At 44.2% G+C, this 22,700-nt stretch overlaps 1 pseudogene; it reads left to right on the forward strand.

Moving 5' to 3' along the window:
• The first annotated feature begins 787 nt into the window (after positions 1–787).
• LOC123408685 overlaps positions 788–22,700 on the forward strand; it is a 39,518-nt pseudogene continuing 17,605 nt past the window's right edge.

Genomic DNA, 22,700 nt, shown 5'->3' on the forward strand with positions numbered 1-22,700 from the left:
GTTCTAAGTAGATAATCCAAAAACTTCAATCTAAGCTTCAGCCCAAGGCTGACAACACCTATTTTTCTCCCCTCCTTTAACTAGTCGATGCTCCCACGGGATTCAAACGGCTAGGCATATCCAAGCAAGGGCCCATGACATGCCAGATGCGTCCAAGGCACCCCAGAGCGCGCCAACATGCCGTGGCATGCCAAAGCTGCACTTTGGGCGCTCTACATAGAGCAACCATGGTGGGGCGACTTCCTCGGCCAGTTCCCACCTTCCCGCGGTGTCCCTCCTCTCCCCCGTCAGCTCCTCCACATTAGGCAGCCCCCAGGGCCCCTCCTTTCCCACGCTGATTGCCGGTGCGATGCGTGCCCGCGAGCAGCAGTAGCGGCCAGAGGAACGCGGCCATGCAGGCACGCCACTCCTCACTCCCCCTCTCCCGCTGTGAGCTCGGAGGTCGAAAACCACGTCCCGAGACCGTGGTTTCCACCCCAGCCTCTCTCTGTGCTCCCATGCACGCCACGGTGAAACCACCGGAGCTTCCCGCCCGGTACACCGTGGCGGCCCTATATAAGGCCACCCCCTCGCTCCAGCACCCCTCACTCCACTCCACCTAGACCTCAATCACCTCCCTAGCCACCCCATTGAGCAAGCAGAGCCCCGGTGCTCGAGATCAACCGAGGCCCCTCCGCCTCAGAGCTCCGGTTGATCTCCGGCTACACGTCGGTTCTCGCGCCCCTGTGCCCACCTACGCACTCCCTGTGACCCCAGGATCATTCCCCCCTCTTCCCCGAGCAAATCCATGCCCGTAGCCACCACCTCCACAGTTGAACGAGACCTCTCCACCGCGGACACCTCGCCGCCGGTGAACCAGGACCCCCCCGTCCTCGACTCGACCTCCAGCAGGTAGGTGGCGATGAGCCGGACCCATTCCCGTCGTCGTTAGGGCCTGAGGACGTCGGTAGCCACGCCAGCGTGCTCCTCCTCCTCTCTGTCTAGAGTTAGGAGACGACCCCGACAAGTGTGCCCCACCTGTCGGTGGCCCATCTCCCTCACCCTCGCTCCCCGCAGCCGCTGACCGTAGGGGCCCGCACGCATGGGCCGGCAGGCTGGCTGGTCATGTGGGCCGGCCCAGCCCGAGGCCGAGTCAGGCTAGGGCTGTTGCCCTTTTTCTCTTATTTTTAAAGCTCTATCTTAAACTATTTTTATAAAAAGATTTAACAAGTGAAAATTAATGATTCTTCCATTGTTATATTTCTAAAAATGAGGAGTATTTAATGGAACTGTTAGGCAAATTTTTAGAACAACTTATGTGTTTTATAATAATTAAAAAGGCTAATTTGGAATAGTTTTGCTTATGTTAAATTGATTTTAAAAATATTCTTTCACTAAAACCGGAGACAAATATTTTTAAAATAACAATATGGATTTATCAGAATTAAACAACATTTTTAAAGTGACTTTGTGATCTGTTTTGGAGTGAGCTACTTATTGCTTTTTATTTTTTATGACGATAGAAACCCCGTTTGACGAAGGAGTTGGACTTGAAGACCCCGAAGACCCCGGATACTTAGCTGTCCAAGGCAAACAACCCTTTGACCGTGTTTTGAACATATTTTATTGCATGCTAGTAGAGAAAATATTTCCGTTGCATGTGATCATAAGTATCGGTAAATCATTGAAGTGATGTTACTGATGGCTCCTCCGGAGCACTTGCATTTTGAGCTTGATCCTACCACCTATGAGGGTCACGCTAATATCATGTTGACAAGTAGAGCTAAGCATGGTAGCATGAGCATGATGATGGTATAAATCAAAGGTTTATCAAAACCCCGTTGGGTGCCACTAATGCCCGAGGGTGATGATGAGTTAGGTGGCCACTTTTGGTGAAGTGGTGCATCGGGTATTTTGGGTGTATATGGTTTCGGCAATGGGAATAGATTTATGATGTGTCGGCTGTGCCAACCTTACATGTACGACCACGTTACCCCTTAATGGGACGGGGCCTTGTTGATTACTCTGGTCGGTGCTAGCAAAGAACCACATTACTAGTGGCGGGAGTGATGTGTGATCACTCTCGTGATGGGGTCGTGCCAGGTAGGGCGACTATGCCGTTTTTACGTGTTCCAGGCACACCGTTGGTCCTCGCATGGTTGCTACTGTCCAGAGTCTGTGCTCGTAAGACGTACAACATGTGGGTTGGGTACCAATCGAGTGGATCTCTTTGTCTAGTATCGTTAGGGGAAAGGCATTGATCGGGTACTTACCTCGGGTATGTTATATACCGCGAGTCGTGGATGACACGGAAGTTTCCTGGATCTCGTGGGTCCAGCGTACTACCTCTACAGACTGTAAAACTATTTGAATAGCCGTACCCACGGTCAAGGACAGTTGGGTTATCCTGCTTAAACTAAGTCCAGTCGTTTCCGCATAAACCAAGTGTGTGTGAATTGTGTTAATATGAAAGAGTTGATATGACCAAGTTTGGTGACATAGCATATCGGGTGAACCCGGAGAGTTCAGCCCATAACAGATATATTGATATCTGTAACCTGTTCTTCTAAACAACATCTAACTTATGATGCATACCCATGAGCATGTTTATTCGTAGTTAAGTTGCTATCCACCAAAGCTGCATGTTACTGTTATTCTACCAAGTTGCATTGTTCATATCATGGGTTGTTTGCGAGTACATTCAAAATTACTCATTGGCTTGCCACTGGTTATATCATTGACGAGACATTGAAGGACCGGAGTTTGGAGAGGAGTGCGTCTTCGGAGACGGCCCTGCGAAATAGGACGCTTCCCAGTCAGAATGCCTGTTGGTGTAGGCTGATGGCATGGGCACCCACTTTGCCCTAAGATTTCCGCTACTAATTGTATCAGTGTGATTCGGCCTTATAGGCGTACCTTGTGTAAGTGCATCTAGTGCCCCTAAGTGATTTTGGTGGTTTGAAGACTTATAGGTTAAGTATCTAATGTTTTCATGAGTGTACACATGATCTATAAGTCGCTGAGGAGTTTGAAATATACGATGAATATCGACCCCTAAAAATGTATATCTTCGGCTCAAGAAATTGGTATTCTGCTGAAGAATTTGATTGCGAAGAAATTGTGATGAAATTGATATTTCTCATGAAGATATTGAAGATGAGGAATTCAGTGTGTCCTGAAGAAAAACGATCCGAAGACTTTGACGCGTGAAGATTTATTCTTTCTGTTTCATTTTCTTCACTCTTGAGTCATAGGAACACCATACTGTTAAAGGGGATCGAGGTAACACTTCGGAATGAATTTCCTCATGATGCTCAACCCAAGCCTAATCCTACCAAAAGCCTCAAGTGAGGAATAAGAGAGAGATGAGAACTCTCACAGTTGAGGGTCCCGACCGTTGCCGCAATTCGTGCCACATCAACAATCTTATCCACACCAACGGTCATATTATTTAAGGGCATTAATGTCAAATCATGTCAGGATGCTCCCAAGCTATAAATAGCCGCCCCCACAACCATTAGCTGGTTGGCTGCTCCGCAAGAAACTGACATTTGTCATTTAGAGCAACCCAAATTCCTTAGAGTCTTCGAGAGTAAATCAACAGTGAGGAAATACCCAAAACACCAAACCACAAACCCAAAACCTAGTGATTGAGCATTAGTGAAGAATTTGTTCCCGTGTGGAACTAAAGCCTTTTACATCTGAGGACTATGCATCCTCCAGACGGTTAGGCGTCATGGTCTAGAGCAATCCAGCAGTCAATTGTGGATCGCCGGGTGACCAAGTTTGTGAGAGTTTGGAAGACTGCCCTGAAGACTTACCACGAGTGTTGGGCGAGGACTGTGTGTCCTTAGCTCAAGGAGAATACGGTAGGGACTGTGTGTCCCGGGACTGTGTGTCCTTTGGTTCCAATACCAAGCCGCTCCAAACCATACGTACAACTATCATAGTAGTTGGAACTCGGTCATCAACCACTGTCTTCACTGTGATACGGGTTCTATTTCTTCAACTCTTTCAATTCCTCATATTGTATGTTGAAGATTTTCATTGTCACTGTTTGAAGAATTTGCTCAAGACTTTCTCTGAATTTCGTCAACCTCAAATTCTTCACTCGAGTTAATCCTCACCTGCTTACTCTGTGCCTGCGTACTTTGCAAACTGTTTTTTTCATAATCCTCACCTTGAAAACTGTTGTAGTGATACTTTGCACCTGTGATCCTTTGATGTTTTCGCTGCAAGTTATTCATCAATGAGGAATTTCCTCAAAAGGAATTTCCTCAGTGATGAAATTCTAAAAATCTCCTATTCACCCCCCTCTAGTCAATATAACACACTTTCAATTGGTATTTGAGCGAGGTACTCCCTTGTTCTGTGTGATTTTGGTTTAACCACCTGGAGTTTTAGTTATGTCGACTGCAGGCATGATCAAGGTTACTGCAGGATGTCCTACTTTCGAAGGAAAGGACTTTCCCTTCTGGAAGACCAAGATGCAGATGCATCTATAAGCTATTGACAATGATCTCTAGTATATTGTGGAACATGGTGTTCCGCTCATCACTGCTACTGTCTCTGTCGCTGATATGAAGAAATTCAAGAAACTTGATTCTCAAGCGAAGAATATCATTTGTGGCCATCTGAGTATAAGTCAGTATGGCAGAGTGAGTGCTTTGGGCTCAGCAAAACTAATGTGGGAAAGGCTGTCCAAAGTCAATGAAGGAGTATCAACTCAGCGTGACTCTCGTGTTGATGTTCTTCGCAATCTCTTCAATCGGTTCAAGAGGCTTGACAATGAAAGCTGCCAAGATACCTTTGATCGCCCCACTGACATATAAAATGAACTACAAGCACTCGGAGCTCGAGACATTACTGACCATGAAGTTGTGAAGAAACTGCTAAGATCTTTGGATTCATCATTTGATACTTTGGTTCTGATGATTCGAGAAAGACCAGACTACAAGATGCTTGATCCTGCTGATATACTCGAAAGACTCAATACTCATGAAGTCCAACAAGAAGAAAAGAGAGATCTATATGGACCAAGCTATTTTAGACCTCGTGCACTGAAGGCCAAAGCAATTTCCTCATTTGAAGAACAAGACTCAGATTGCAACATTGGTGATCCTGAAGAACTTGGACAGGATCTTGCAATGCTCGTGAGGAAATTCCAGAAGTTTACAAGATGTGGTCAGTTTGGTAAATCTTCAAGAAGAGATATGAGGAAATCAGAATCTTCATCTGAGGACTACAAAAAAGAACTGCCACAAATGCAAGAAATCATGTCACTATATTGCTGATTGTCCTCGTTGGGTGAAAGAATCAAAGAAGAAGAAATACAAGGATGAAAGTTCTGATGACTCGAAGAAAAAGAAGAAATCTTCAAAATCCTCATCCTCAAAGTCCTCATCGCACAATAAGACTAGTTTCAGAAAGGCTCGGGCACTTATTGGCAAGGAAATGGATTCTGAGGCAGAATCTGAGGAATGTGATGAAGAGGAGGGTTCTGAAGAAGACTCAGAATCTGGACAGGCTACTCTTGCACTAGCTACCACATTCATTAGCAAGTCAATCTTCAACCTTGAAGAAAACTACAATGCCATCCACACTGATGACTATGCTGATGACTTCGCTCCAACCTATTGCTTCATGGCAAAAGGTTCAAAGGTACCGAATGATACTTCCTCGTCTGATTCAAGTGACTACGAACGTGATGATTATAAAAAACCTAGTTACAGTAAACTTGCTATCATTGCCACTAAACAACAAACTGCCCTTGAAAAACTTCGGAAACTGCTAGACAGAAGCGATGACCTGTTGAATGATGAAATGAATCTTACCCAAATACTCACTGAAGATATGGAAAGTCTTCAGTCCAGATTTGATAATCTTCAAGATCATCATGGCACACTCCTCGCTGATCATGAGAAACTTTCCTATGAATTCCTTCAAAGGAAACTTGATCTTGAGAAGCTGAGGATGTCTCATGATGATCTTTGAATGGAAAATGATTCATTACTCGCTCAACAGATCAGTGCCGCTCAGGTTGAATTCATTCCTCCATGTCTTAAATGCATCGAACGTGAAACTGCCAATTCTTCACCAGAATCATCAAATGCTTCCATTGCGACAAATTCGTCAACTGCTCATGTGGTATCAAATTCCTCACTTGAGGAAACCACAAATGTCACTGACAAAAATGCAGGGCTGAAGGAATTGTATGTGACAGGCATGTACAAAAGTCTCAAAGGGCACCAAACCCTTTGCGATGTGCTCAAAAAGTAGATTTTGAACAGGAACCCGAGGAAAGAAGGAATTGCCTTTGAGAGGAAATTGAATGCTGATGGATCATACTGGAAACCTGAGCAGTACCCCCAAACCTCATGGGTTGCTGCTAAAGGGCCTCTTGTTGATCCATCCAATCTAACAGGCTTTGCATGTGAATTATCCTATTCTTCAGATGAGTCATTTGACTCCAACTATAAACTGTTCAAAAATCAATCTGTTGAAGTATTTGCTCGATATGTTGCAACTAACTACATGAATAGACAACCTCTCAGGAAAATCTGGGTTCCCAAAAGTTGCCTTGAAATCAATCTGGTGAAGTATTTGCTCGATATGTTGGAACTAACTACATGAATAGACCACCTCTCAGGAAAATCTGGGTTCCCAAAAGTTGCCTTGAAAATCTTCAGGTAAATGTCCTCATGACACCACCCGTGAAGAATTTGAACCCCAGATCAAATTCCTCAAGAGGACCAAAGTCTTCAAGAGAGTCAAAATTCTCAACTGGTCAAAACTATGCTCGTACCCGTGCTAATGCTTCTAATATGTAGGGAAATTACAAGGGATATGAATATGAGCATTACTCTTCAAATCATTATGTTCATAAATCCTCAAAGAACTTCTCTGCCTATTCATTTGAGTACTCTAACCCCCTACTGTGAAGAGAAGTGCATTAGCTTCAATGCCCCCTTTCTCATATGGTGCTCGCAGGATGATCAACTCTTGACCACCCCTTCAGATGTGGGTGGTGAAGAAATTGAACTAATCACTTCTACAGGACAGGTCTCCAGATGAAAATCAACATCTGAAGAATTTGCTGGAGACCTGAGGAAAATGCTTGATAATACGCAAGCTAACATTGATGAAATGAGAACATTTCACACGTCCTTAAAATTACTGTTTATGACGAAATTCCTATCTGATGAAATTGATATCATATTCTTTAAGTCTCAAGCATATGAGATGGTAAGCTGTACTAATTCATCTGCAGGATGACAAACCCAAGAGTACTGAGTGGGTTCTTGATAGTGGCTGCACACACCACATGATTGGTGACAAAAGCTTGCTGATGAATATGCCACTGACTCCATCACCCCTGAAGCAAATCACTTATGCTGACAAAGGTAAAAGCAAGGTATTGGGACTTGGCAAAGTGGCTATTTCCAAGGACAGGCACATGGACAAAGTGATGCTTGTTGAATCCCTTGGGTTTAACCTCATGTCAGTCTCAATGCTTTGTGATCTTGATATGGTTGTTATCTTTGGAAAATATAGATGTGTTGTCATCATGGAATCTGACAGATCCAAAGTCTTCGAACGTGTTAGAAGAGGGGATTTGTACATTGTTGATTTCTCTACAGGTCCTCAACCAGCCACTTGCTTATTAGCAAAAACCTCATAAGGATGGCTATGGCATCGAAGACTTGGTCATGCAGGCATGAGGAACTTGCATACGTTGGCGAAGAAGAAGCATGTCATTGGCATCGAATCAGTCAAATTCCTCAAGGACCACCTCTGCGGTGCTTGTGGGTCTGAAAAAAATGACCAGATCCAAACACCCCTCGAAGAGTATCATGACCACTACTCGTCCATTTGAATTGCTTCACATGGATCTTTTTGGACCTACTCATTATGCCACTCTAACAAATTCAACATCTCTATACGGATTTATTATAGTTGATGATTACTCTAGATATACTTGGGTTCACATCATTCTATATAAAACTGAAGTGTAGGAAGTCTTCAAACAATTTTACTCAAGGGCCTCGACGAACTTAGGCGTCAAGATCAAACACATCAGGAGTGATAATGGAACAGAATTCAAAAACACTAGTCTTGATGATTATCTTGATGAACTTGGTATTACTCATGAATTGTTTTCTCCTTATACTCCTCAGTAGAATGACGTCGTCGAAAGAAAGAACATGACTCTGGTTGAAATGGCATGGACCATGCTTGAAGAATATCAGACTCCTCGTCGTTTCTGGCCTGAAGCAATCAACACTGCTTGACATATCATCAACAGGGTATATCTTCACAAATTCCTCAAGAAAACCTCATATGAACTCCTCACTCTCAAGAAACCCAATGTAAGTTATTTCAAAGTCTTCGGTGCAAAATGCTGGATTAGAGATCCTCACCATAGCTCAAAGTTTGCACCTAAGGGACATGAGGGTTTTATGCTTGGTTATGGAAAGGACTCGCACACCTACAAAGTCTTCAACACCTATCACAACAAGGTGGTTGAAAATGTAGATGTGCGGTTCGATGAAACTAATGGCTCGCAAAGAGAGCAATTGCCTCCTGATCCAGATAAGTTGTCTCCTGAGGAAGAAATAAAGCTCAAAGCTACTGAAGACATTGTTCCTACTGAGGAAATTGCTGAAGAAATCACTCCCAATACTGATGAAAATCAAGAAGATGCTCGTGAGGAAATTGCTCCAGATCAAATTCCTCAGCCCAGACGAAATCCTCAACCAGCTCATCCCAGGATTGCAAATGAAGTAGAACTTAACAAAAACCCTCGATGACATCAAGGCACCAGGTCCTCTCACTCGCTCAAAAGATTCACACTTGGTTAACTTTTGTGGGCATTCTTCTTTTGTGTCTATCACACAACCTTCAAATTTTTTTGAGGCTTTGATGGAACCTGAGTGGATTCAAGCCATGCAAGATGAACTTCTTCAATTCAAGCTAAATGACGTGTGGGAGCTCGTCAAACGACCAGATTCTCGCAAGCACAATATCATCGGCACCAAGTGGATTTTCCGAAACAAGCAATATGAGGATGGTCAAGTAGTGAGGAATAAGGCACGACTTGTAGCCCAAGGCTACACACAGGTTGAAGGAATTGATTTCGATGAAACTTTTGCACCAGTTGCTAGACTTGAAGCTATTCGAATGCTACTTGCTTATGCTAATCATCATAACATTACCTTATATCAGATGGATGTGTAAAGTGCATTCCTCAATGGTAAGCTTGAGGAAGAAGTATATGTTGCTCAGCCCCCAGGTTTTGAGGATCCGAAGAATCCAGACAAAGTCTTCAGACTCAAAAAGGCGCTCTATGGTCTCAAGCAAGCCCCTCGGGCGTGGTACGATACATTGAAGGAATTCCTCATGAAGAAAGGCTTCAAACCTGGTTCACTTGATCCAACTCTTTTCACAAAATCCTATGACAATGAACTATTTGTGTGCCAAATATATGTCGATGACATCATATTTGGATGTACTTACAAATGTTACAGTGCTGAATTTGCTTACATGATGAGTGAAGAATATCAGATGTCTATGATGGGGGATCTGAAATTCTTCTTAGGTCTTCAAATTCGTCAACAACACAATGGCATCTTCATATCACAGGAGAAATACCTCAAGGATGTTCTGAGGAAATTCGACATGCATGATTGCAAAGGCGCCAAGACTCCCATGCCTACCAACGACCACCTCTGCACTGACGAAAATGGTAAAGAATTCGATCAACAGGTATATCGCTCAATGATTGGCTCTTTACTGTATTTATGTGCATCTTGGCCAGATATAATGCTTAGTGTTTGCATGTGTGCACGTTTTCAAGCAAAACCAAAGGAATCACACCATAAGGATGTGAAGCATATTCTTCGATACTTAGCTCACACACCAACACTAGGATTATGGTACTCCAAGGGCTCAAACCTTCATCTTGTGGGATATTCTGATTTTGACTATGCTGGTGACCGTGTGGATCGCAAGTCAACTTCTGGCATTTGTCATTTCCTCGGAAGATCATTAGTCTGCTGGTCATCAAAGAAGCAGAACTGCATTTCTCTCTCTACTGCCGAAGCTGAGTACATTGTTGCTGGATCATGGTGTGCTCAATTGCTATGGATGAAGCAAACCCTCAAGGACTACGACATCAATTTGAAGAATGTGCCTCTCTACCGCGACAATGAGAGTGCAATCAAGATTGCATACAACCCAGTACAACACTCGAAGACTAAGCATATCCAGATTCGTCATGATTTTCTTCGGGACCGTGTCCTCAAGGGCAATATCATCATCGACCATGTGAAGACTAACGATCAACTAGCTGATATCTTCATCAAGCCCTTGGATGAGAAAAGGTTTTGCAAGTTGCGGTGTGAGTTAAATATCTTACAATCTTCAAATGTTTTGTAAAATATGTACACATCCTAACACTTATGCAAAATTGATGACTTAGATGTGCCACGCATGAAGAATCGATTTTATTCAACCAATGAAGAATATCACTCTTAGTGTGAGGAAATTAATGAAGAATGTGGTTCTCAGGGCCCTACGACAATTGTACGCAGCGCCTGAAATCATCATTCTTATACGGTGGGTCACGCCACCACCCAACTTTGACATTCCTCAAGTTATTATTCTTCAAAGTTGTGTTTCTTCAAAGTTGTTTTTCTTGAAAGTTGTTTTTCTTCAAAGTTGAAATTCATCAACCTGACGCTTTGTCACAAAATCCTCAAGTTTTTCAAAATCTTCAAATGGTAACACTTGATGATTTTCATTTGCCTATATATATATATATAGAAAGTGATTTCAAAGTCCTCAACAACATTCACTTATAGCTATTTCTTCAATTTGGTATTTCATCTAAGTGAATGTGATCGGACCCTACTCCTCTCTATGCTATTCACACCCAGTCTATTCAATTCTTCATATGCGTTCTACTTGAAACTTTGTTCAAAATCCTCACTGTGTCCTTGTCAGCTGATGATTTTGCAACGAAATCCTCGAAACTTCAAAAATGATTTTTATATTGTTACACAATAACTGAACCCCACTTCCCACGATCAGATAAGCACGATCTCCACGGCTTTAAACTCTGGCTACACGTGTCGTGCGGAGACGAATAAGCAAGGGTAGTTCGGTCCAAAAGTATCGGCTGGACAGTTTTCACGTGAGCTATAAATACGCCTTTACCCCTTCTGTCCAAACTCTTCGTTCTCTCTCGACCTTCTCTCCGCCACAAGCAAACCTAGCGCCACCGCTGGAAATCTTGTCGCCGACGAGGAACAACTTCACTGCCTCGACCTCACCGTCGCCGAGCTCACGTCGGAAGTGGACCATCTTCATCCGCCGCTGCCGTAGCCGTCTTCTGCCACCAAGTTAGGGCGCAACGGACTCTAACCGAAGATCGTCTACTGTTGCTGTCTCTGTTCTTCGTGCTTGCCATATAGTGTAAATAAAATCCTATTTTTACTGTCCCTTTCGATCTACTATTTTACCTTAGATTTGAGAAATTTGTTTTTCCTTAGTGTCTATCTGCTTCGCACACTCTATTCCTCAAACACTTGATGAATTTCACTAAGCCACTAAAATTCTTCACGTGATTCCTCAATTGTGCAATTTTTCGAATCTACACAACTCTGGAACCCAAGATCAGAGTGCTTAGACAAATTCCTCAACCCACTGGTCAAATTCCTCAACTTTTAAATTTTCAATTTCTTCAAATCCGAGAACGCATATGACCTCTCCAAATTCCTCGCACCTATACTCTGTTCACAGGTACAAAATGTCAGCTGATGAATCTCTAGGTTCTCATCAACTTAACTCATTTGCAGCATTCCTCGAAGAAACTTTGCCAGTGTCATCACAATCCTCAAGAGTGCAAAATCCTCGGCAAAAGCCTCAACTGAAGAAAATGGAAGATGACATAAAGCAAAAGGGCGGCAAGAAACTTGAACTGAACACTACAATTGATATCACTGAGGATAAGTACCTTGACTATTGCACGCCATATGAGCAAGAACCTATGGCGAAAAGGAAAATTAGGCTTGAAAAGATAGAACGCAGGTGGGCTAAGGAGTGGAAGGAATATCGCTTCATCACTCCAAAGTATGCGAAGAAATTCGCCCTCAAACCACCTGGCAAAAGGCCTCCTCTCGGTAATCATCAGGTAACACATCCTTCAAGCATCAAAACTGTTGATGATTATCCTAAGGAAAAAGACAAACACTTGTCTAAGCTTCAGAAGAAAGCAGAAGCTGCAGTGAGGAAATTCAATGAGGAATCTGCTGGTGCCACTGCAGCCACCTCTTCTGCTGCTGAAGCTTGTGGTACAACTATTCCTCAAGTGAAGATTGTGCCTGAGAAACCAAAGGCTTCAAAGCCTAAAGAGCAACTGCTTCAGAAGGCTGCACTTGCGCCAAAACCCTCAAGAGCAACACAAGCTTCAAAGCCTGAACACAAGAAAATTGTCAAGCAACAACCTGCTCACTCGAGCTCCTCTGTACCATCTGCCACGAGCTCAGAGACAAAGTCTTCACCAACACCATTGAAGACTAAAATGACTGCTGGAAGAGGCATCAGACCCAACCCAAGCAAAGTCATCCGATTCCCTTCTACATCAGAAGGAAGTGATGAATTTGATGATGAAACACTTCAAGCCATCATCAAAAACAAGAAGGAACGCGTCGCACAAGTCTCAGGCAGCGCTATTCCTCTTGCCATGGACCCAAAGGTCCTGTTGGACTACATCAATGTCTGGTATGATGACCCTAACACACCCATTGATGACTTGAAGCTTCCCCCTGGTATCAGCCATATGGTGGCCACATTCATCAATGAGGCCAAATGGAAAGAGACACAAGCCAAGCAGGCAAAGGCTGCAAAGCTAAATAAGGACAAATTCCTCCGGCAGAATCTCCTCAACCTGTCGCCTGATGATCTTGTGTCAACCCAGGCTGAACTGAAGACTTTGACCGATAAGTACTCAAAACTATCTGACCATCAAAGTCTCAAGTCAAATTTCATCAAGTTTGCTACTAATGTTGTTGATGAATATAACAAGAAAGCTGCTCCTCCAGCAAAACCAAAGCAGCGTGAGCCCAGCTATTATGTTCAGCTCACTAAGGAAGATGAAGAAGAAGAACCTCCTGCTGAGGAAATGCCTCAAGAAAGCCGTGCTGGTGAACTGGTAATTGAGGAAATACCTAAGGACATACCAGCTGATTAATCTGTGCCAGCTGATGAATTTGCTCCAACTGAAGAAAATGCTTCAGTTGAGGAAACCGCTAGGACTAATAATGCACCAGCTACTCAAGGGAAAATACCTTCACCTCATTCCTCAATGGTGAAAAAATGGTTCCGTCTGCATCAGATGTGAATAAAACCAAGGCCGCTGAGAAAGAAGCGAAGAAAAGAAAAGCTTCTTTAACCCAGAATCATCTGAGGCCAAGCGCCTCAAAACACTTGACGAAACTGCTCCACTGGATGATGTGCCTCTGAAGATAGATCCATAATACACTATGAATCCCTTCAGAATTGACCATGTCATTCCTGAAGAAGATGAGGAGATTTCGATTGATGAGGAAATGAAAGATGTTGATTCTGACGAAACCATGGACAAGGAAATTCAAATTGATGATATTCCTCAGTCCTTCATTCCTATCAAGACGCGTGATGAACCTGCACAAGGATCAGCTGCATAGTTGAAGATTTTGCCTCCTCCTCCAAGAAAATTCCTCAAGCTGAGGAAAACCCAAAAGAAAATACTCAACCTGAGGAAAACCCTCAACCTGAAGAAAATCCTCAACCCGAGGTTTAGGCCAAAGAAAATCCTCAACCTGAGGTACAAGCTGAAGAAAATGCTTCTGCACCCAGTACTGAAACTGCTATTGTGGTGGTCAACACTGAGACTGCAATGATAGTATATCCTCAAGAGAAGCAGCATAATCTTCAGCCTATGCAAAATCAACCTTTCTCAAAGAGGCCAAAGTTTCAGAAGGAAGCATTCTATGAAGAACAGATGTATTTCATCAGCGACAATCCTTGTGACAAGATTTGCATCAGGCATAAGAAGTTTTGAACAAGGACTCAACTCAACTACTATGCCTCCGTGCTCTGTGGAAGAAACAAAATATTTCATCACAGGCATATTCCTCATGTTGAGTTGGAAGAAATTCCTTGTTTCCTCCCAATCCTCAATGTTCTTCATGAAGTCGGACTACTGCCTCTCTGCACTGATATCTGTGATTGGAACAGTGATATCATTCTTCAATTTTATGCAAGTTTGCACATCTCTGGATACCCGAAGGATATCAACACTTGGGTGCTGGACTGGATGACTCAGCACACACATTACAAATCTCCTGCTACTGAGCTGCTGCGAGTGCTTCCGGTTTCAATTCCCTCAGAACAAGCTGTGATGATGTATGATGTACGGGAGTTGCCCAACAAACTGATGGAAGTCCTCATGGAGCCTTTGGCCAAGGGTCAACCACCAAGAACGACTTTTCTGGTTCAAGACTTGAAGTATGAACCCAGGACTGTCTACAGGATTCTGTGCAGGGTCATCGCTCCAATCAAGGGCCATGATGATGAAGAAGATGTTGTAGGCATCATGAAGAATATCATCTTCAACATCATTCATGGCATCCCAATAAACCTTCATGACTTCTTCGTGAGGACTCTGGCTGACAATGATATGTCACCCTTCGACCTGAAGATTTACGCTCCATGGATCATGAGATTCATCAGACACAGGTCATGCATCAACTATCATGCTGATTTCAACAATCACATTGGATATATGCCTCCTATCAGGGTCAACAAGAAGACTTTTGAGCTTGTTGAAGGAAAAGGAAAATCTGTCATCGATGAAGGAAGTCGGCCCCTTGATGTCCAGTTTCGTGAACCAGATGTATATTCTTCATGGGATGACACTGAAACTCAGGAACCACCTAGCCCTGTTGCTCCAAGGGTGATGACTAACCGAGAACTACTCCTCACTCTTCATCAGAAGGTCGATCGGAATCACAAATGGGTAAAACGTCAATTCAGTGCCATTGTGAAAACCCTCAACGAGACCTAGAATGCAGTGAACAAAAATCACTACTATCTTCATGAGGTTTTTGATGGCATGTGGGCCACTCTGGCTCATCTGAAGACTCAAGAAGAACTTGATGAATTGGAGTTTACTTAGGACTTTGACTGGTCGTGGCCTCCCAAGAAGAAATTCAAGCCAATTCCAGTTCCAGATCTTGAGGACAGCTCCTTTTCTTCATTCCGTACTGCAGAATTCGATGAAGAACAAGAAGACACTGCCATGGGCCCAAGGAGGAAGCCCGTCACCAAGAATCCTCACGCGTCTTCTTCATCAGCCAAGAAGTGATAGTCTTCAAGGCGCGTTAGTCCTCAGTTTTGTCCCTTTTCGTCACTTGATGACAAAGGGGGAGAAATCTGAGAGTTAGCCTTCACGCGGGGTATATTTTGGGGCTTATGAACTTTATTAAGTTACAAACTCTTGGTTCTTCTGAAGTGTTTTATGTAATGAGTTGTAACTTAAGCCCAATGGTACTCTGACGCTTTTTGAACATTTTTCTTCGCATGCTCATTCCTCAAAATATTAATGCATGCATGCTGAAATTCGTCAGATACAATTTCTCATCATGCATTCTCAAATTCTTCATATTATATGTCATATGTATGCATGATTTACAAGACTCAGGGGGGAGATCTCCATGATATAAATCATCAACGTGCATTTGCTGAGAAAAGAAAAATCCTCAAGATATGCACATCTTCAGGGAGAGTCTCTTTGTATCTTGATATCAAATTCCTCAAATGAGTATTTACACTTCATATTTTATTCTAGTCGAAGACTTAACCTAATTGTCATCAACCACCAAAAGGGGGGAGATTGTAAGTGCATCTAGTGCCCCTTAGTGATTTTAGTGGTTTGAATACTTATAGGTTAAGTATCTAATGTGTTCATGAGTGTCCACATGATCTATAAGTCGCCGAGGAGTTTGAAATATACGATGAATATCGACCCCTAAAAATGTATATCTTCGGCTGAATAAGTTGGTCTTCTGCTAAAGACTTTGATAGCAAAGAAATTGCGATGAAATTGATATTCCTCATGAAGATATTGAAGATGAGGAATTCGGTGCATCGTGAAGAAAAACGATCTGAAGACTTTGAAGCGTGAATATTTATTCTTTCTGTTTCATTTTCTTCACTCTTGAGTCATAGGAACACCGTACCGTTAAAGGGGGTCGAGGTAACACTTAGGAATGAATTTCCTCATGATGCTCAACCCAAGCCTAATCCTACCAAAAGCCTCACAGTTGAGGGTCCCGACCGTTGCCGTTATTCGTGCCACATCAACGATCTAATCCACACCAACGGTCATATTATTTAAGGGCATTAATGTCAAATCATGTCGGGATGCTCCCAGGCTATAAATAGCCGTCCCCCACAACCATTAGCTGGTTGGCTGCTCCGCAAGAAACTGACACTTGTCATTTAGAGCAACCCAAATTTCTCAGAGTCTTCCAGAGTAAATCAAAAGTGAGGAAATACCCAAGACACCAAACCACAAACCCAAAACCTAGTGATTGAGCATCACTGAAGAATTTGTTGCTGTGTGGAACTGAAGCCTTTTACCTTTGAGGACTGTGCATCCTCCAGACGGTTAGGCATCATTGTCTAGAGCAATTCAACAGTAAATTGTGGATCGCCGGGTGACCAAGTTTGTGAGGGTTTGGAAGTCTGCCCTGAAGACTTACCACGAGTGTCGGGCGAGGACTGTGTGTCCTTAGCTCAAGGAGAATACGGTAGGGACTATGTGTCCTTTGGTTTCAATACCAAGCCTCTCCAAACCAGACGTACAACTATCATAGTAGTTGGAACTCGGTCATCAACTACTGTCTTCATTGTGATACGGGTTCTATTTCTTCAACTCTTTCAATTCCTCAATATTGTATGTTGAAGATTTTCATTGTCACTGTTTGAAAATTTTGCTGAAAACTTTCTCTGAATTTCCTCAACCTCAAATTCTTCACTCGAGTTAATCCTCAGCTGCTTACTCTGTGCTTGCGTACTGTGCAAACTATTGTTTTCATAATCCTCACCTTGAAAACTGCTGTAGTGATACTTTGCACCCCTGATCCTTTGCTGTTTCCGCTGCAAGTTATTCATCAGTGAGGAATTTCCTCAAAAGGAATTTCCTCAGTGATGAAATTCGAAAAATCTCCTATTCACCCCGCCTCTAGTCGATATAACGCACTTTCACCTTGTGAGCTTGACCTTTCAGTCATCTGTTGTAATAATTCGGTACTTGGATGTGAGACTCTTAATATTCAACATATGTGTGTTCGGTGAGCATTGATCTCTGGGATCACTGAGCACGTTCATTCGGCGATCTCGACTCGTAAGTCGGGGTCCCCATAGAGCTGGTATCAGAGCCATCCTGACTATAGGTAGCCTTAGGTAGCATGCACGATAGCCGAGACGAGTACTGCACTTAGCCTTTACACTTAAGATTTTTGCAGCCATAAAAAAACTTTCTAACGCTCTCCTACAACCTTGTAGATGGCCGGCATACCTGAGATGCTTCTGGGGATGGTCTTTCCCCTACTTTTGGGAGATATCCTCGAGAAGTGTCAAGTACGCCGCACGCCCATCTTCCTCTACCACGAGCACTAGGTCAATGCCGACACCAAGGAATATCACATAGACGTGATAGTGAAGGAAAATGAGTCCCCAACTAGTTGGTTCTTTGAAGGACCATAGATGGAGGATCTGATGTTGGTAGTGGAGACAGCCGCACGAGAGGCCCTCGTGCGTCTCCGCAACATCCTTCTCGAGATGGCTAACGAGCCAGCTACTCGTCACTTGCCTTTTATTAAGGACGGGATTGACGGGAGTTAAACACTCGACCCATCTTGAGAGGACGGTGTTAGAGCATATTACTCCATATGTGGTTTTGGTAATTGATGACAATTCCAATGGACTAATGGTTGCCTTAAGTTATATTTATAGGATTTGTCCATAGGCACTTCTTGAAGTACATCTGTTGGGTTCAAGGAGTTTATATGATGCCAAGATGGTATTCAAGGTATTATCCAAAGAATGGTCATACAGACACAAGGTTGATCAAGATCGTCAGACAAAGAGTAAATCAAGATGATCAACACACAAAGCGTACAAGATGTACCGAGAGGGATCAAGTGATCCCATCGTATGGTAAGCATTGTCCATTACATGTTTCATGTACTAACCCATGGTCTCCGTGAGAGTTCTATGTGGGGGTTAGGTGTGATCAACACACAAAGCGTATAAGATGTACCGAGAGGGATCAAGTGATCCCATGGTATGGTAAGCATTGTCCATTACGTGTTTTGTGTACTAACCCATGGTCTTCGTGAGAGTTCTATGTGGGGGTTAGGTGTGTTTCCATGGGCTTGCGTCAAAACGAATATATGGGGACCCCGACTAGTAAGTCGAGATCGTCGTGCCCAGTGATCCCAAGGATCAATGCTCACTGAACACAGATACTGAATAATAGAGTCTTACATCCAAATACCGAATATTACATCAAATGACCGAAGGGTCAGGTTCACAAGCAGGGCCTAAGGCCAATTAAAATGGGTACAACGGGTAGCGGAAACTCATGAGGGCTAAGCGGGTGCCCATGCCATCAAGCCTACACCGACAGGCATTCTGACTTGGAAGCGTCCTAGAGCGCAGGTCCGTCTCCGAAGACGTACTCATCGCCAAACTCTGGTCCTTCCATGTCTGGTCAATAATATAACCAGTGGCAAGCCAATGAGTACTTTGAATGTACTCGCAAACAACCCATGATATGAATAATGAAAGTGAAGTACAACAATAACATGCAGCTTTGATGAAATGCAACTTGGTGGGATGATCATGAATATGCATCAAGATAAATAATTACTCTTGAAGAACAGGTTACAGATGCCATCGCATCTGTCAAGGGCTGAACACTCTGGGTTCACCCTATGTGCCAAGTCACCGAACTTTGTCATATCAGTTCATCTTGTAACAACAGTTACCACACATACACACACACTCACACTTGGTTTATGCGGAAATGCTGGACGTAGTTTAAGCAGGATTATCCAACTGTCCTTGACCGTGGACACGACTATTTGAATAGTTTGACACTCTGCAGAGGTTGCGCGTTGTACCCACGAGAACCAGGAAACTTCCGTGTCATCCACGACTCGCGGTATATCACATATACCCGAGGTAAGTACCCGATCATTATATTTCCCCTAACGGTACTAAACAAAGAGGTCCACTCGATTGGTACCCAGCCCACATGTTGTACGTCTTACGAGCACCGACTCTGGACAGTATCAACCATGCGGGGACCAACGGTGTGCCTGGAACTCACAAAAATGGCATAGTCGCCCTACCTGGCACGACCCCATCACGAGAGTGACGACAATCACTCCCGCCACTAGTAATGTGGCTCTTTGCTAGTACCGACCAGAGTAATCAACAAAGCCCCGTCCCATAAAGGGGTAATGTGGTCGCACGAGTGAGGTTGGGACGGTCGACACATCATAAATCTAATCCCATTACCGAAACCATACTCACACAAAACACCGGTGCACCACTTCACCAAAAGTGGCCACCCATCTCATCATCACCCTCGGGCATTAGTGGCACCCGACGGGTTTTTTCACAAACCTTTGATTTAACTCAACATCATGCTCATGCAATGGTTCTCTAACTCTACTAGTCAACACGATAGTAGCAGAATCCTCATAGATGGTAGGATCAAGCTCATCATGCTTGTGCTCCGAGGAGCCATATGTATAACATCACCATCATGCAAGTGCTTCGAAGAAGCCTTCGGTACCATCACACCAATGATGTACCGGCACTATGATCACATGCAACGGAAAAGTACTTCAATTCTAGCATGCATCAATTGATATGCTCAAGTCATGGTCAAAGGGCTGCTTGCCTTGGTCAGCTAGGTATCCGGGGTCTTCGAGGTCTTCCGCTCCGAATTCTTCGCCACTCGGTAATTCTGTCATCGAGAATAGAATAATTAAGAAATAGCTCACACAAAAACAGATCACAAATCACTTTTAAAAATGCTGCAAAACTTGGTTAAATTTAGGTTGTTAATTTGAAAAATATCTTCTCTTAGTTTTTACTAGCTAAGCGTTTTTAATAATTACTAAACAGGGGCAAACTATTGCCTTTAATGCCTTTATATTATTATAAAATAGATTCTATTTTTTAAAAATGTCAACAATGGCAGAATCAAATACTACTCATTTCTAGAAAAATATCAGTGGAAGAATTATATTTTTCCACTGGGTAGTTATTTTTACAAAAATCATTTTAGTCTTTGTTTTTTTTAAAAAAGAAAAAGGCCAAAGCCTGGCCAGGGAAGCAGGCCGGCCCAGCCAGCCAGCAGGCTGCCAGGCGCGCGCGCGCCAGGTTTGAACCTGACGTGCGGGCCCCTGGGGTGAGCGGTTGTGGCTGCGCGCGGGGTTGCTCCAGGACGCTGACAGGTGGAGCCCACCTGCCGGGTTCTTCCCCTACGTCCAGCCAGGGAGGAGGAGATGAACTCCGGCGAGGCTACCGTCGTCCTTGGGCCTAGCTAAGGGCAAGAATGGGTTCAGCGTGCCTCCGCCTACCTGCAGGTGGTCGGGACAGCGCCGGAGAGGCTCGGAGTCGCCGGCGACGAGGTGGCCGCGGCGGAGGGGTTTCGGGACGTGGTTGAACTGGTAGCTAGGGGCACGGAATCGCTCGGGGCAGTTGGGGGAAAGGTTCCTGCTGTCGAGGTAGTGCTCTGGTGGGTCGAGTGTCGCAGGAGCCGGCGTGTAGCCGGAGATTGACTGGAGCTCCGAGGCGGAGGGGCCTCGGTCGATCTCGAGCACCGGGGCTCTGCAAGCTCGATTGGGTGGCTAGGGAGGAGCTAGTGGTCGTGTGCACAGGCTGCTGGAAGGGTGCTGAGGCGCCGGGGAGGCCTATTTATAGGCTCGCGACGGTGAGCCGACTCGGTGCGCCGGTGACTCACCGTGGCATGCGTGCGTGCATAGTGAGGAGCTAGCTGCGAAAGCACGGTCTCCGGACATGGTTTGGGGACGCTCTGAAGCATCGGCCGCAGAGGGAGATGGCGTGTGGTCGAGCTGCAGCGTCTGTGCATGCTCGGCCGAGTCGGGTATGCGCGGGCACGCGTCGCTCGAGCTCTAGCGCGGGAGAGGAGGGTCCTTGGCGGCTGCTTTACACAGAGGGGTTGTCGGGGGAGGTCTTGGACCCTTCGGGGGAGGTTGGAACCGGCCAGGAGCGTCGTCCCCTTCTCGGCGGCTCCCTGTAGCGCGTCCAGAGCGCAGTTTTGGCATGCCACGGCATGCTGGCGCGCTCTGGGGCACTTTAGACGTGTCCCTCATGTCCTGAGTGTTGCTGGGAGTGTTTCTAGCCGTTGTGTGCTAGCGAGAGCACTGGCTGGTCAAGGGGGACAGGTTCCACTAGTGCTGTGAGCCCTGATCTATGGCACAAATTGGGGTTCTTGTCACTTGTGCTTTGAACTAGGGAGGGGGCAGTTGACTGGGTGTTTAGGTTGATCTGAGGCACTAATACACCAAGTTTGAGGCTTTGCCATTGGGTAAAACAGTGGCTAGGTGGGTTTTTACCTTCCTGTCAGAAGGTGTTCGACAGTGGTTTGGGGTGCTTCCACTCCACCATTGGAACTGCGACTTAACAGGTTTGGTCTTGGGGTTAAAGTAGGGGTTTTCACCAATTTTTAGCTCCATTGAACAAGTTTAGCTTTGTAAACTTGAAAATGCATCAAAGTGGCCAGATCTGTCCCCTCCAAAGGGAGTGTGACTAAACAGAGTCCTGCAAATCTCATTTTTGGTGTGGAGTCCTCATTTGGGGTGCCAAACAGCCCTGCAAAGTTTCACCCCCATTGGACAAACTTTGTTATGTAGAGTTGTTCCAACTCTATTCTGGACAGAGAGGGTTTTAGGCTCATTTGGTGACCTTCCCCACCTTGGATCAAGGTGAGATTTTATGTGGGCACCAAATATGGCTTGGGGAGGCTCCTGTAATTTAATGGGATTGTATTGAGAGTATTTCCTTTGGAAATATCTAAAAATGTTAAAACAGACAGGAATGGTTTTCAGGGTTTTATTCAAATAATTATAATATAAAATAGGGTTGAAAATCTTATATATGGAAAGTATATGTCCTTCTGAGTTTCCATGATTTTACTCAGAATTTTCTAAGGCAGAGAAGCATTTTTCCTTGTGGGAATATCATTCCTGGCCTTAGAAACAGACATGTATTTAAAATAGAAAAATAATGTTTTAAATCATTAACTAATGTTTTTGGTAAGTAATAATAGTATTTGAGTTCAGATCACCAACTTTGGTTGGGATTGCTACTAGGCATCATGAGCTAGTAGTGTAACCCAAGCAAGGTAGAGGTGATCTGGTGTCAAAGAAAAAGAGTTTTGAAAATTCATTTAAAAATAAATTTATCATGGGTTTTGGATCAACAAGGAAACAAGCATACATTCATACAAGGCATTCATAGCATTCACAACATCATTAGAAAAAGTTTTAACAAGCTCTGATTTTTGCAACTTAAAACATTGGTGGTGAAAAACAGGGTGTGACAGACCTATCCCTCTTACAAGAATCCCG

The sequence above is a fragment of the Hordeum vulgare genome, chromosome 7H, assembly GCF_904849725.1.
Source record: "Hordeum vulgare subsp. vulgare chromosome 7H, MorexV3_pseudomolecules_assembly, whole genome shotgun sequence".
NCBI lineage: Eukaryota > Viridiplantae > Streptophyta > Magnoliopsida > Poales > Poaceae > Hordeum > Hordeum vulgare.